The following is a 14,898-nucleotide window of genomic DNA, read 5'->3' as shown; positions in this document are numbered from 1 at the left end:
GCTCTGCCATGTGACAGATCCTCTCAGTCTTGACTAGGGTGGCCTAGGAGCTGGCCTAGGCTTCTCATTCCTTAGCATCCACCCTGGGGTCAACTTGCAGATCCTCAAGGCAGGGCTACTGGCCACTATCTGCATCCTCTCCCAGAAGCATGCATTCTAGACCATTCCTTCCATGTCAACCTGAAGCCCATGGAGACCTAAGGCCTTCTTTCCTGCTCTCACTCTACATACTATACTACTATTTCAGTACTGTTGTGAGGTCCACAAACTAGGGTTGCCAGATTTAGCAAATGAAAATTAAATTAGAATTTCAGATCAACACCAACTACTGTTTTAATATAGTTAGTATGTATTATTTGGGACATATTTATGCTAAAATGATTTTTTATTGATCTGAAAGTAAAATTTAACTGGAAATCTTGCATTTTATCTGGCAACCCTACATTTGGACAAATGCTCAATGAATGCTGGGGCACAGTATCCCTCTTCCTTTGTCTCTTCTCAGCCCATTAGCTTTGGTTGGAATGATGATCTGCAGGTCTCTTCCTATCTGCTGATGCGTTCCTATTGACCTCCCCACTCCCATTTGAGATATTGCATTTTGAAACTATGTTGATTATAAATTAGGATTATATTGAATATATGGACTCTTGCTATGTTATGATCCTTCTGCCTCAGCGTTGTGAATACTTGGGACCACAGATATGCATTCCTCTAGAGTAAGCCAAGAATCCAACCCAGCCCTCGATGTGGCCTCAGCCTGCCAAGCAGTAGCATCAATCAGTGCATGATACTGTGGCTGAGGCTAGAAATAGTGTTTTATACTCTTTGCTTTTCACTTACTATAGTCAGTTTTTTCAAAACATGATTTTTCTGACTGATAACCATTACATATGGCTTGGTTTTTTACTGCATTTCTGATATGTTGTTTTAAAAGTATTTATTGAGTCACTCTGTTGTGTCCTAGCATTGTTTGGGTGTTTGGTATACAACAGTGAACAAGTCAACAATGTATCTATGTTCATAGATTTACACGTCAGACAGAAAACAGATAACCCAATAGGCATACTATTGGGTTGTTAGAAAAGTGAGGATGGAGGGACCAGCAGTTAGCATAATGGCTATGTCGCTGAACTCCCATGAAGTCGACTGCGGTTCGAGGCCTGGACCTGGTGGCTTAAACTCATGCTGGGCATGTGTGCGTGCGTGCCCAAGATCCCAAGAGAATGGAGGAGAAGGGATTGTGGCATGGCCATTCGCCCCAGGGGGTGATTTCTCTCTTTCTGTCTCTCTGTCTCTCTCTGTCTTTCCAGCAAGCACACATGCCGTAAAACAAAAATATTTCTCAAAAAAAAAAAAGAAAAAAAAAGTAAAGTGAGGATGTATTTTTTCTATGTGGCAATGTATCATATGCTAATTAACTTGATTTAGCTATTCCATATCAAAACATCTATTGTATACCATAAATATATGTAAGTTTTATCTGTCAACTTATAACCAAGAGGAAACCAAGGGAAGACATACTAAGTAAATAAAATAAATTCAGCTCATGATGAGTGCTATGAGGCTCACAAAACAGAAAGAGTAATATTATGGGAGCAGGGAGAGGCAACAGCAAATACGTCTACCACCCTTGGCCTCAGTTGATTGTTGTAGGTACAGAAATCTAATCCAAATAGGGCTGATAAGAATCCTTTCCTGAGCTAAAAGAGATAATCTGGCAGCCTCTGTTCAAGTCTAATGGTGGGCAAGTTTACTACTAAATGAAGAAATGATTGGTGAGAGAGAATGAAGTTGTCATAAAGGCCAAAGTGGTAATGTGAGGCAAGAGTCTTGGAGAAATTTAGGTCCCTGGATTCAGATGTTTCTGATTTCTGCTTTCATCTCTGCGTATCTAGTTTGGTTGTTCAACCCTCCCTAGAATCTTATGACCCAACGAATTGTATTTTTTTGCTTAAAATTAGTTTGATTTAAGTACCATCATGAGAAACCCATAATTTTGACTAATACTAAAAGGAAATAAAATAGAGTAATTTACAACAGTTATTTACATCCAGACCCATTATAGGATCTATTACTGGATCAGCTCTTAGTCTATCTCATGCATAGATAAAGACAGCTTGTATCTTCTTGAATTTATCTACCTTTCTATTTATCATTATTAATTCAAAAGGTCCTCAGATTGGGGCCAGTCAATGGCTTAGCAGTTATGTTGCTGGTCTTCTACATGGCCAACCGTGGTTCTAGTCTTGAACCTGGTGGCTTAAAACTCATGCAGGGTGCATGTATATATGTGCCCAAGATCCCAGGAAGAGAAGGGACTCTGGTGTGGTCCTTCCCCCCAAGAGGGGTGGGGGTGATTTCTTACTTTCTGTATCTCTGCCTCTCTGGTGAGCACATGCACTCAAAAGCAAAAATCTCAAAAAGAAAAAAAAAAGAAACAAACAAAAAGTCCACAGATGAATTGAAATATTCCTTTCTTTCCTATGTAAGGTATACCTTTTATTTCTCTGTATTTTATGACTTCAAACTGACTTTTTCTAAAGTGATTACCCCCATGAATGCTCATTCTGTTTAGGTAGAGTCAGACGTCCAACCACAGGGATATCATCTGGTACATGGCACCAAGAGGACAACCACACAATAATCTCACATCAATTTCACCAAATTTGGATTATTCAGTGTAAAAGGATACCATATGTGAGACATTCAAATTGAGCCAAACCAAGCTCAATATAGTTTGTTTTCTCTTCCTCATGAGTTAAAAAGGAAATATGGTATGCATGGGTGTGTGCATGAGAGAGAGAAAAGTTTCATTTGGAGACAATTGTCTCATGGAAACATCCTTCTAAATGATGCTTAGGAGCTTAGGCTGGTCACACATGTCTATACAGCTAACAAAACATTCTAAATAGTGCTAATTGCTCTAAGCTCACAACATTGCTAAACACTAGTCAGTTCCTCTGAACCTTGGACCCATTGATCTTTAAATTTGAGCCTAATGATGTAATCTTGTGTTGCCCCAAGCTTTTGTGTAACCCAAATCCCAGAGCTTTTCTGAAGACCAAGGGTTTTCTGAGTCCTGAAACACGTGAGGCTGGTGGCAAGTAATGGAAGGATCCAAGACAAGCCACCAGCAACTGGTCTCTGCAGCCCTGCGTGGATTCCCTTCTTCCTGTTCTTCCACTTCCTCAAAATTGAGTCTATCATTTCTCCGCCCATAGGCTGAGAACCACTTTAGTTACTGAGGCCTTCCCAACTACAATAAAACATAGATCGATTACTGTTACTACCCAAGTGTCTCTATCCTTGTCCAGTGGGATATAAATGGAGGTTACCTTCCTGGTGCCTGGTGCTCAGTCCTGCTGGCTCTCCCATGTGCACTTCCATTAGCCTCTCCTTCCTCTGCACTCCATCATAGTTGAAGTCTCTGGTGCCAACTAGACCCAGGATTTGCATTTGAGAATCAAGCTTGTGACTCTCAGCTGCTCTGACCCCTGCTTTCCATACCAGTGCACAGGTGTTTGCTTCTATCTAGGGTCTTGTTCTTTGGGTCTGCATAAGTATCTATCTAAGAGTAAGGCTCCATCCTGAGCCCTATTCCTCTTGATAGAGCCCTGAATTCTCTACCCTAAGTCCTCTCTGGTTTCCTTCATGGACTTGGATCCTTACTTTGCAGTTGCTGACTCAGAATTTATAGACTATAGAGAATTCTTCATGAAACATATCAGCTTTCCATATCCCAAGGCTGTATATAAATCCTCTTCTTTGACATAATCGAGTGGTTGGATTAAGTTTTAAATACAGTTAAAATAAGTAATCAGGCCCAGCTGTGATAATGTGCACTGAATGTTGCTGCTCCATGAGCGTGGAGGCCCGGGTTTGATTCTTGGTCTTTTCTACAAACCAGGCATGGTGGTGTACACCTGTGGTCCCAGCGACTCAGGAGGCAGAGGCAGGAGGATCATGATGCAGCGAGACCCTGTCGAAAACATCACACACACACACACACACACACACACACGCTAAATAAAAAATGAAACAAAACAGTAGATCCACATTCTTTTGATGTAAGACCAAGACCACTTCTTTATGGTTCTGCTCCTGGGAGTTTTTCACAGGTTTATGTGTATAAATCACATCTATAGTGCAGCATATGCACATTCCAGGCTTTTTCTTTTGTTTTTATTAGTGGAAAAATAATTTAAGACTTTAGAAGAAGTTTGAGTTCAGTATCCTTTTGGATTGATATAATTTTCTCTATCTCTTACAGGTATCTTTCCTAACTCCAGTTTTGTTCAGTTATTTGCATTAACAAGCTGTTCTGAAAAGCTCAACTTAGTCTTCACATAAACACCAATGCTACTTCCTTTCCCATTCGTAGGTCCTGTGGTATACACGCACATGATATAAACAGGTTTAGGAACAAGCACATTGACTCTTGCCAGGCTACTTGGGTGTAGCCTCTTGGTCTCTGGACTTAAGAATGCCATGGCATCAGCCAGATGCTTTATAGAGAAAAATCAGGTGAGGGAGGATGGCTAAAATATACAGCTTTGGCTATATTGGGCTCTACCCTGCACTGCATTCATGACTATTTGATTTATGGTAGCAATAGTCCTAGGTACTACTCCATCAATGGACTTCCTGCCTTCCTGACTTCCCTAGAGTAGGCACACCTGCCCACTTCCAAGCCCTTAATTTTCCATTTCCAGCTTCTTCTCTATGTGGTGCTGTTGAGCTAAAAAGCCAGGCCCTCTCTCTGGACTAGCTGCCTGCTGAGGCAGATATAGAAGGAGCCCTGTGCACGGATGCCATCCCCTGTCTTCCTATATATTCACCAAGTTCTTGCAATAGTTGTGCTCAATTTAGTGGAAAGACAGAAAAAGGCAAAGCCTATACCTGAGTTTAATGCAATGTGAAAGGAGGGATATAGACAGCAGGTATAGGTGGATGGTTGATCTCTAAAACTGGGAGTTTAGAGACAAAGTTGAAGAGGAAACACAGGGATCCTGGGGTAGACATTAGATTTTTACGAGTACGAAATGAGATTTGAAGCCATTGCATCTAGAACTTAAGAAGTATGGAAACCCCAATAATATCTTAATTACATATATAATAAACTGAATTTCTTTTCAGAATACACTCATTTGTTCCTGGTATCATCACTTTAATTTAGGCCTAGAGACTTTAATTAAACAATAATCCGAATTATTGTCCATCTCCTCATTTACTCCCAAAATTATTATGTCTCTTCTTCCCAGTTAACTAAAGAATAACAACCCATTCAGAATTAAGCTGCGATCAGTGACAATGTAGTTAGAATCAAATTGTGTTAATGGGTTTCTTTTTTCTTTATTAGTTCTTTAGTTTCCACAGAACTGCCCCCACAAGTAAATGCTGCCTTGAAGCATTCATGTTTGAAAAAAGGGATATGAAGTAGGCATGGTTGCAGTTCATAACCAGCCTGTGGTGTTTTTTTTTTTTTTTAATTTATTTTTTAAATTTGGTGGAGGGTATGTGTGCTTGTTGGAGAGAGGAGAGAAAAAGAGAGAGAGAGGAAACAAGAAAGCTACTTTTTTTTATGGGAGATTGTTATTCTGCAATCCCTTTTCCTCCCTCTTTCTCTTCATTTGGGATTTTGGGCACACACACACATGCTCCCAGTGTGCTTCTCAAGTCTCCAAGTCTGAGACTCAAACCACATGGTCAGCCATGTGTGATCTAGCTGCTTTAACCACCAAGCCATCAGCTGGCCCTGTGCTCAGTTATTAAAAGTTGGTTCATTTCTATCTTATGTGCATGAAGCATGTTCAGGTGGACCTGGGATCCAAACTCAGGTCTCTCATGTGTCTTCAGTGTCATGCAGTGGCACTCTACTTCATGAACCACCACGGTTGATTTAGAACACAACTTGGGTCCTGGCTTGAAGACTTGACTTTCTGACCTATGTGAGCCAGATGACCCAGTTTCTCTAATCTGATTGGAAAGGAGGTGGACACCTGATTTGCACTAAGCCAATCAGATTCTTTCTCTCAGAATACTAACCAGAGAAACTCAGAAATATCTTAATCAGTGAGAGAAAAAGAATTCTGTAGACAGACAGTGAGATTAAGGGATAGCACTAACAGAAAAGCAGAGGAGATTCTGTATGGGTGAGAGGGGAGCAGTGTGGAATTCTAAAGGAAAAAAGAATTCTCAAAAGGGGGAGGCAATAAAATCAAGAATCAACTGCATGAGCAAATATGGTATAAATTTAAAGTGTGCCTCTTTAGGAGGTGTGCATGTGGATAAGGAAGACATTATTATAACTAACATTACAAGGCAAAAATAACATTTAGCAATTTTTGAGATTATATACCACATTTAAAAACAGAACCAAACAAACTTTCTTGCATACAAACAGTTGATTCACAAAATTAATTCTAGAAAGGAATATCTAGTACAGCCCTTACCCATGCCTTTGACCTGTGGTAAAACTGTTTATATGGCCTCTCAAGCTCTCACTGTCTGGCCCAAGCCTCCTCTTTCAGCCTCACTTCTCACTCCCTCTTTCTGGGTGCCATGCATTCAACTCCTACTGGCATGCTTGCCATTTCTTCAACATGTCATGCATTTCGTCCTAGAAGATGGTCTTGGCAGAAATGAAGTCCAAGACTGTAGTTAGGTGGGTGGCAGGAAAACACACTGAACTGGTATGAGTTAAAAGATAAAAGCTAGGCCAGTCATTGGTGTGGTGGTTAAAGCAGCTGGATCTCAACATGGCGGACACATGGTTTAAGTCCCAAAACCAGTGGTTTGAAAACACAAGTGTGTATGTGCCCAAAATCCCCAAAAAAGAAAGAAATGGAGAAGGAGGGACTGTGATGTGACCATCCCCCCATGGAATGGTGCTTAATCATTTTCCCTCTCTTTCCATCTCTCACCTGTGAGTGTACATGCCATCTGACTCTCTCCTTTTCCCTCTCTTCTCTCCCCTTGCACTTTCTTTTTCTTATAAGGGTGGGGTAGGAACTTCCAGAGTGCGATCAATTGGTAAACAGAAATTACTGGCTAATAAGGAGATCCAGGTCCCAAGAGATTATGCCCACCTAAAGCTACAGGCATGCCCCCATGGGGCTTAAGGTACTTTTATTAAGATAACAGTACATACATCTCTTTGCTTCACTTACTATGTATAATCTGTATAATAAATGAGTGATATGTTTTAAAAATACAAAACTATTAATTTATTGCCATTGGCTTAATTTTTGTTCTTATGGGCCAAGATTGGAGTAGCTCTGGCTTTCCTGTCTGTTGGTTTCCAGGCCAATTTTGTCACTGTCCAATCTTTTCCACCAGCTCGAATTTCTCTTGTACTTAAAATCTGGTGTTAATTACCTTTTCTTGGGGCTTCCTAAATAACTGTTTCTCACTAGCTCCTCCTACACCTAACCTGCTGTGAAATAGCCACATCCGGTGGCTCTTCTCTTTCTTCTTTATCTGAGTAGATCACAACTGGCATTTGTGGGACACACAGTCCGTTCAAAACTGTGTATCTGATTGCCAATTTACTCCTTAAGAACATTTACTCCTGAGTTCTCAACTTACAACAAATCAAATTAGAATTTTAAACACATCCTCTTAGAATGAAGATTAAGTGCTGTTTCCTGTTTCTTTTTTTTAGTTTTTTTTTAAATTATTTTTTATTATCAGCATAACCGGGTTTATATTACATTGGATTGCATAAACTTTACCATGTATTACATTGCTTTTTCAAAAGGGAATGCCTTGTGAGATACTAACATTTGTGAAGTTTTAGACACTAAGAGGAGTTTTATTCCAGAAAGATATTATAAAAATCCACTAGTTGTAATATTGAGAGTGATTTGAAAATAAACATATATTTTCAAAGAGAGAGGAGGCTGAAAGAAAATGATTTACTCTAGAACCCATTGAAGCCACAGTTAATCATGTACTATCACATACTGCCTTGTGGCAATCCTCCTATTGTTTGTTTGTTTATTCATTTATTTGTTTAGTATCTACAAAGTGCTTCCCATGTGAGATACTTCTGAATCCCTTAGTGTAATAATAATAATAATAATAATGATAATAATTTTGGGACCAGCAGGTGGTGTAGTGATTAAGGCACTAGACTCCCATATGGTTGACCGTGGTTTGCGTCTCGGACCTGGCAGCTTGTATCTTATGCTGGGCATGTGTGTGCATGCCCCAGATCCCAAGAGGAGAATGGAGAAAGGATTGTGGTGTGGCCTTTCCTTTTGGGGGTGATTTTTTTGCTTTTTGTCTCTCTGTCTCTGTTTCTTCATTGAGTGCACATACCCTACAGCCACAAAAACTCTTTCAAATAATAATAATAAATAATAATAGTAATTTCAACAACAATATCAATGAAATAAAAACCAACATTTGTTAAATTCTTATTGCATACCAGGCAATGCAGTAATCGTTTTATTAAGTTGCCGGGAAAGTCATGATGCATTTTCTATGTGTTTCTATGCAAAAATGTGTCATGACTTTCCCAACAACCCAAAAGCTGTAGTGTAGCAATTTATCCTCATAAGTCTGTATTACAGATGGGGAAGCCCCATTACCTGCAGAGATTAAGTAATGTAACTCAGGGTCAGAAGCTTGGACATGGAGGTGTTGGTGTCTAACTCCAGAATTCTTATGTTCCACTGGTAGACACATATGGATAGGGCCAACTCACTGCCTGAATCAGGCCAAGGACCCTTTAATATTGAGCCTGGCCCACCTAGTTGGGTCTCAACCATCAGCCTCAACAGCAGGTTATTTCCGAAGGTCCTGTGAGGTTCTAGGGTATTGGTTTACCTCTAGGCATTAGTTTCTTCTCTCTTCCTGGTTGTTTTTTTTTTTTTTTTTTTTTTTTTTTTTTTTTGGGGGGAATTTTTTTTTTAGGGGGGCAGGGGTGTGAGACAGAAAGAGATGGAAAGACAGAAAGTGAGGATTCACCCCCAGAGGGGATGGCCACGCTGCAGTCCCTTCTCTATTTTCCTCTTGGGATTTTGGGCATGCATGCAAACGCACCTGGCTTGAGTTTTAAGGTGCTGGGCCCAGGACTTGAGCCACAGTTGACTATGTGGGAGTCCAGCAACATAACCATTATGCCATATGCTGGTCACTCTCTTCCCGTTTTAAGCAAAGAGGGAGAGAGTGACTAAATTTTGGGACCCAGTCCTGATCATGACCTTAAAAATAGTTGTTAGTCTCTTCGGGTTGCCCTAATAGACCACCATACACTGAGTAGCTTATAAATGGCAGAAATTCCTTTCTCACCGTTCTTGAATCTAGCAAGTTCAAGAAAAAGCACTAAAAGACTTGGTGTCTGCAGAGGGCCTGTTTCCTAGTTCACAGATAGCAGTCTTCTCATTGTGTTCCCACAAGATACGGAGCTCTTTGGGAATCCCTTTTATAAGAACATTAATCCTATTCCTGAGAGATCTACCCCTATGACATAATCACCTCTCAAAGATGCCACCTCTAAGTACCTTCGTATTGGAGAAAATTTCAGATGAGGTTTGTTCATTTTCTAAGTTCTACTCCTTTTATCTTCTGAATCAATACCAGCTCATGCATGCTTGGTATATGACAACAGAGTCTGTCAGGACCCTTAAAAAGAGTAGAGCTGTTAACTGTGAAGATCGTTTTTAGTTTCCGTTAAAACTTTAACTTTCTTCAATTCATTGAATTTGAAGAGAAATTCAAAGTCGGTGAATCAAGGTGATAGTAGTCATTGAATACTGAACCCATGGCTGATTTCCCATATATATTTTGAACCAAATTTAGACATCTTGTCTTTCCTCTTAAGTTAATAAGGCATTTCTTTCTATTCACTTTTCCTTAAAAGTCTTTTATATCTAGAAAAAGGGAAGGCATCGTGAGCAGAGCACTCATTCACAGGTGTGCTTGAGACTGAGCTTGGTTAGTGTGTGTGGACTCAGTGAGCCAGGAATGCTTGAGAATGAGCTTGGTTAGTGTGTGTGGACTCAGTGAGGGAGGTACTCTGAGAGTACTGAATTTATTTCTGGTAAATGAAATTTCACAAATCAAATTTCAAGTGACAGGATGGTACTAATTTGTTTAGGAAAGCAGAGAAAAATCTGGATCTAAATTTGGAAAGGAAACCTTTTTTTTAGTGTTTTAAACATTTTAAAATTAAATTAATTAATTAAAATTTATATTTTATCATATTTTTACAGTGTAAATTTCTTTTTCCAACATGAAAACCGTGCATGTAAGTCAAGACAAGGATATTACTATTTACATCAGCAAATAGCTTCTCGTTTTTTGTCAATTAAGCATATTTTTACCTTTTCCTTCCCCCTCCCTCCCTTCCATACTAAACTTTTTTTTTTTTGCATTTCATTGATTCAAAAAAGATTTTAAAGTATGGACAAAGCCAGAATCTAGTGACAAGTGCACTGTAATTTTCTTTTGAAACAATTTTTTTTTCTCTTTCTCCTTTCCCCCCTTTACTAGAGAGGTATAAACAAACTTATTTGCAAAACAAAACAAAACGAAATAAAAAAACAATTAGGTTAGTCTCAATTTGGTCTGTTATTTGCACAAAGCCCCATAAGAACTCAATTTCTGATGCAAGGCAACAGACACTAGTGCATTATTGAACTTATGCAAATAACCATTCTGCCACAAAATAAGAGTGCTCACAAATACTTTCCAATTGCAAAGGGGTCAGGAGGGGAGAAAAGCTTATGTTTCAATTAAAAAAATTCTTCAACAAATTGCTGAACCCAACAACTCAAAAGAAAACAAAAATTCTTAAATCTGGAAGACAAAGCATAGAAGAAAATCAGTAATGTTTTAGAAAAAAAGTCATGGAATTGTACCAGTTGGGTCTTGTGTAATCTGGTGTTGAATTTGCAGTATTCCTGTGGTCTGACCTTTCCATTAATATTCAAAATTATTATTGATCTTTCAGAACTTGTCCCTACCATTAAGTTGGCCTTTCTCTTGGTCATTTTTTGTTCTCTTATATGTCTGTCTTTAATTTTCCTGGTATAGTACTCTCTTCAGAACTTCACAAAGAGCTGGCCTGGTGTTGGTAAATTCTTTCAGGTTTTGTTTATCTGAAAATGTTTTTATCTTTTCTTCCCACATGAAGGATAATCTTGTCAGATATAGCATTTTTGGCTGAAATTGTTTTTCACTTAATACTTTGAATATATTTTCCCATTCTTTCCTTTCTTGCCTTGTTTTCAACAAGAAGTCCCATGTCAGCCTGATGAGATATCCTTTGAAAGTAAGTTGACGTTTTTCTCTTGTCAATTTTAGTATCTTATCTCTGTCTGTGGTATTGGTCAATCTGACTATGATGTATCTTGGAGAAGATCTTCTTGGATTGATTCTGTGTGGGGTCCTTTGTACATCTTGGGTCTGGATATTTGAATGCCTCTCTAGGTTTAGAAAGTTTTTTGGCAAATTATCCAAGGAAAGCTGTGTGTGTGTGTGTGTGTGTGTGTGTGTGTGAGTGTGTGTGTGTGTGTGTGTGTGTCCGTGGAGGGTGGTGGGACGTTTCTTTAACCTTATGTGCCTGGACCGGTTGAAGGGAGTTTACCTCTCTCACACAAAGACCTTCACTGCTGCGTGAACATTATTGCAGTCTTAGGTATCATGTCCTTGTTTGGGTCAGGAAGAAGGGATCTGGTGTTGTCTATTTCTTTGTTATTAGAGCAAAATACACATCACTGTCCACTTGTATCTCATTGGCCAGAAGTGCTACATCCCTCTGAGCTCCAAGGGAGTCTGGGAAAGTGAGCATGTAGTGTTTCTAGTCTCTCTAGTGGATGTGGGAAAGGGTTGGGAGGCTAGGAACCATGATTCTGTGAGCCATGAAAAGTATCTGCCACACCGTCCTTCTTCATTCTCTCTACCTACTTATGCTGAGCTTGGAGCTTATCCCAAGTCTTACCTCTTCTGGGAAGCCCAGCTCTACTTTTTGCTCTAGCATAAAAGGCTCACTTTACCATCCGTACTCACAGAGCCCTTGTTTTCCTATGTCCAGCTGCCACACTGTCCTTCTTCATTCTCTCTACCTACTTCTCTACCTACTTATGCTGAGCTTGGAGCTTATCCCAAGTCTTACCTCTTCTGGGAAGCCCAGCTCTACTTTTTGCTCTAGCATAAAAGGCTCACTTTACCATCCGTACTCACAGAGCCCTTGTTTTCCTATGTCCAGATCTTCTCTCCTCAGCCAATAAAGAGATTCTAAAGGCAACACCTCTTTATATGTCTTTGTGTATCTACAGAGCTGTATATAATACATAATATAACATAAACAAACTTTGTGTTAGAACAATAGGGTGTACTTTTGCTCACTGTAAAATACTAAGCAAAATTTAATGAACATGACAAATATGAGAACAATCACCTGTAAAACCCTTATTTGTTCTTCAAAACATTCCTGAAATACAAATATCACTTATTCCAAGAAGCCATCCTTAATCCATCTTGTTGGCTCTAAATTATCTTTCCTCTGAACTTTTATACTTTATGAATAAAAACATGCTCTAATACTCTACTGATTTCTATTCCCTCCTTAGAGAATGTATTCTAGAATGGGCAGTCATATGTGACTTTGCCTCCTGGCCCCTCAGAGTTGACTACAATGGACAACCAACCCATGTTAAGGTCAACTTCATCCTCTTTCCCAGAACATGTAATTGAAAGTAGAGACCAAGTCATTTATTAGGTTGTCAGGAAAGTCATGACATGTTTTTCTATGCAAAAATTGTGTCATGACTTTCCTGATGACCCAACAGATGGTACTGGGTTACTGGTATTAGTATTAATAAGATCATGTAGAGTTGTATCCAGAGTGGCTATCATGTCAACCCATACGACCCGTAAAGTGTGACTGAAGCCTAATATGTGCTGTCATCATGTGAGGCAATAAGGAACAAAGTGAATCAAAATGCCCACTGTCATGGGTCCTTTATTCTAATGGCAGGGCTTTATTTTAGCCATATTCAGGCAGAAGTGTAGAAAGACAGAAACTAGGAAACTAAGAGAAAGACAATCGGCAGCAAAGAGAATTGAACAAATAGGCAAGAGACTCTGCAGCCCCTGAAAATACAGACCAGGAATTTGAGCTTGTGGAATCTAACTATGCTTCTGCTACTACCCTGATTAATATTATTGCTGCTGCTACTGCTAACGTTTAGTAACTACTTACCATGTTCCAAGCCTTGAGCTAATCTCTTGATGTACACTTAATAGTCTCAATAACCTTGCAATCCAGACATTATTATTATTATAAGTGGAAGAACAACAATGGAGGCTGTGAGATAGTGAGTTACTTAAGAATACCAGCTAGTAAATGACAAAATGGGACCTTGAATTAGGCTGCACTCTTTACAAATGGGTCACATCATATTATTCTGTATCCTTAAATATCTTTGCCATTAACTAGCTTGTTGAGTGTCTGTTCCTTACAATCAGTAGATATCTTAGATAGTTGGATAGAGTAGTTCTCTACCTTTCCATTATTCTGTAAAAATGAAGGCATTTAAAATAGAATTTTAGCAAAAATAAACCCCTTATTTGAAGATTTTTGGGTCATAGCTGAACATCCATTTAAGTGTTATGGTTTAAATATTCATTTCTTGAGTTGTATGACTAAAATTAGTAGTTCTCACTTGATGAGCATCTGAGCCCTGGTCAGAGGAGTAGGAGTGGAGTGGGGAAGTGACAAAGTTAATATGGGGAAGGCACACATACATATGTACACCAAGCACTGTAAATTGAGTAAACAGTATATTCTGCACATATATGGACCATGAGTTCTAAATATAAAAGCAGCTAATATCAATAAAATAATCCTATACTTATTGAAGTTCTTAGAGATTTTTGTCATGTATTTTCTGTATCTTCAGATACTATGGGAGTATATGAAAGTCTGCCATTTTTATGAAATTAAAAGTAGTTCTTCATAATAAAGAAAAAAATCACTGATAAAAGTTATACCTAAAAAATGATTTGTCAGGGAACCAGCAGTTAGCATAATGGCTATGTCGCTGGACTCCCACGTAGTTGACCGCGGTTCACATCCCGGACCCGGTGGCTTAAAACTCACGCCGGGCGCATGTGCGTGCGTGCCCAAGATCCCGAGAGGAGAATGGAGGAGAAGGGATTGCAGCGTGACCATCCCCCCTGGGTTCTCGCTTTCTGTCTCTCTGTCTCTGTCTGTCTGGCGAGCGCACGCGCCCTATAGCGAAAACCTCTCAAAAAAAAAAAAAGAGTTGTCACAGTGAGGGAGGTAGATAAGGTCCTGTAATTTACTTATCTTATATACATGGCAAGCAGTTCACAGGTAATCTTCTAGAAGATTCCGATATGGTCTCACACACTCATAATAATGACCAGGAAGCTACTACTAACTGGTTAGCATTAGCTTGCAAGATGCCATTTCTCATGTAGAAAATAAAGAACTTACGTTGTTCAATGACCATCTCATTATACTTTCTAGGGTCCAGACAGAGCATTGAGGATAAAGAAATGTCATTTCTCATGTAGAAAATAAAGAACTTATGTTGTTCAATGACCATCTCATTATACTTGCTAGGGTCCAGACAGAGCATTGAGGATAAAGAAGTTAGTTTCAGCTTTATCTGATGGTGATGTGGCAATGTTGTTATTTAAATTTTTTTTTTTTTTTTAAAGAGAAATTTTTGCTACAGGGCATGTGTATTTGCCAGAGAGAGAGAGAGAAAGTGAGAAATCACTCCCCCAGGAGGGATGGCCACACCAGAATCCCTTCTCCTCCATTCTCCTCTTGGGACTTTGGACATGCATGCATACGTGCCCAGCATGAGTTTTAAGCCACTGGGTCCAGGACTTGAACCACGGTCAACTACA

The sequence above is a fragment of the Tupaia chinensis genome, unplaced genomic scaffold (genome assembly GCF_000334495.1).
Source record: "Tupaia chinensis unplaced genomic scaffold, TupChi_1.0 Scaffold000414_1, whole genome shotgun sequence".
Classification (NCBI taxonomy): domain Eukaryota; kingdom Metazoa; phylum Chordata; class Mammalia; order Scandentia; family Tupaiidae; genus Tupaia; species Tupaia belangeri.
The sequence above is the reverse complement of the archived record's forward strand: the minus strand, read 5'-3'. Positions refer to the sequence as shown.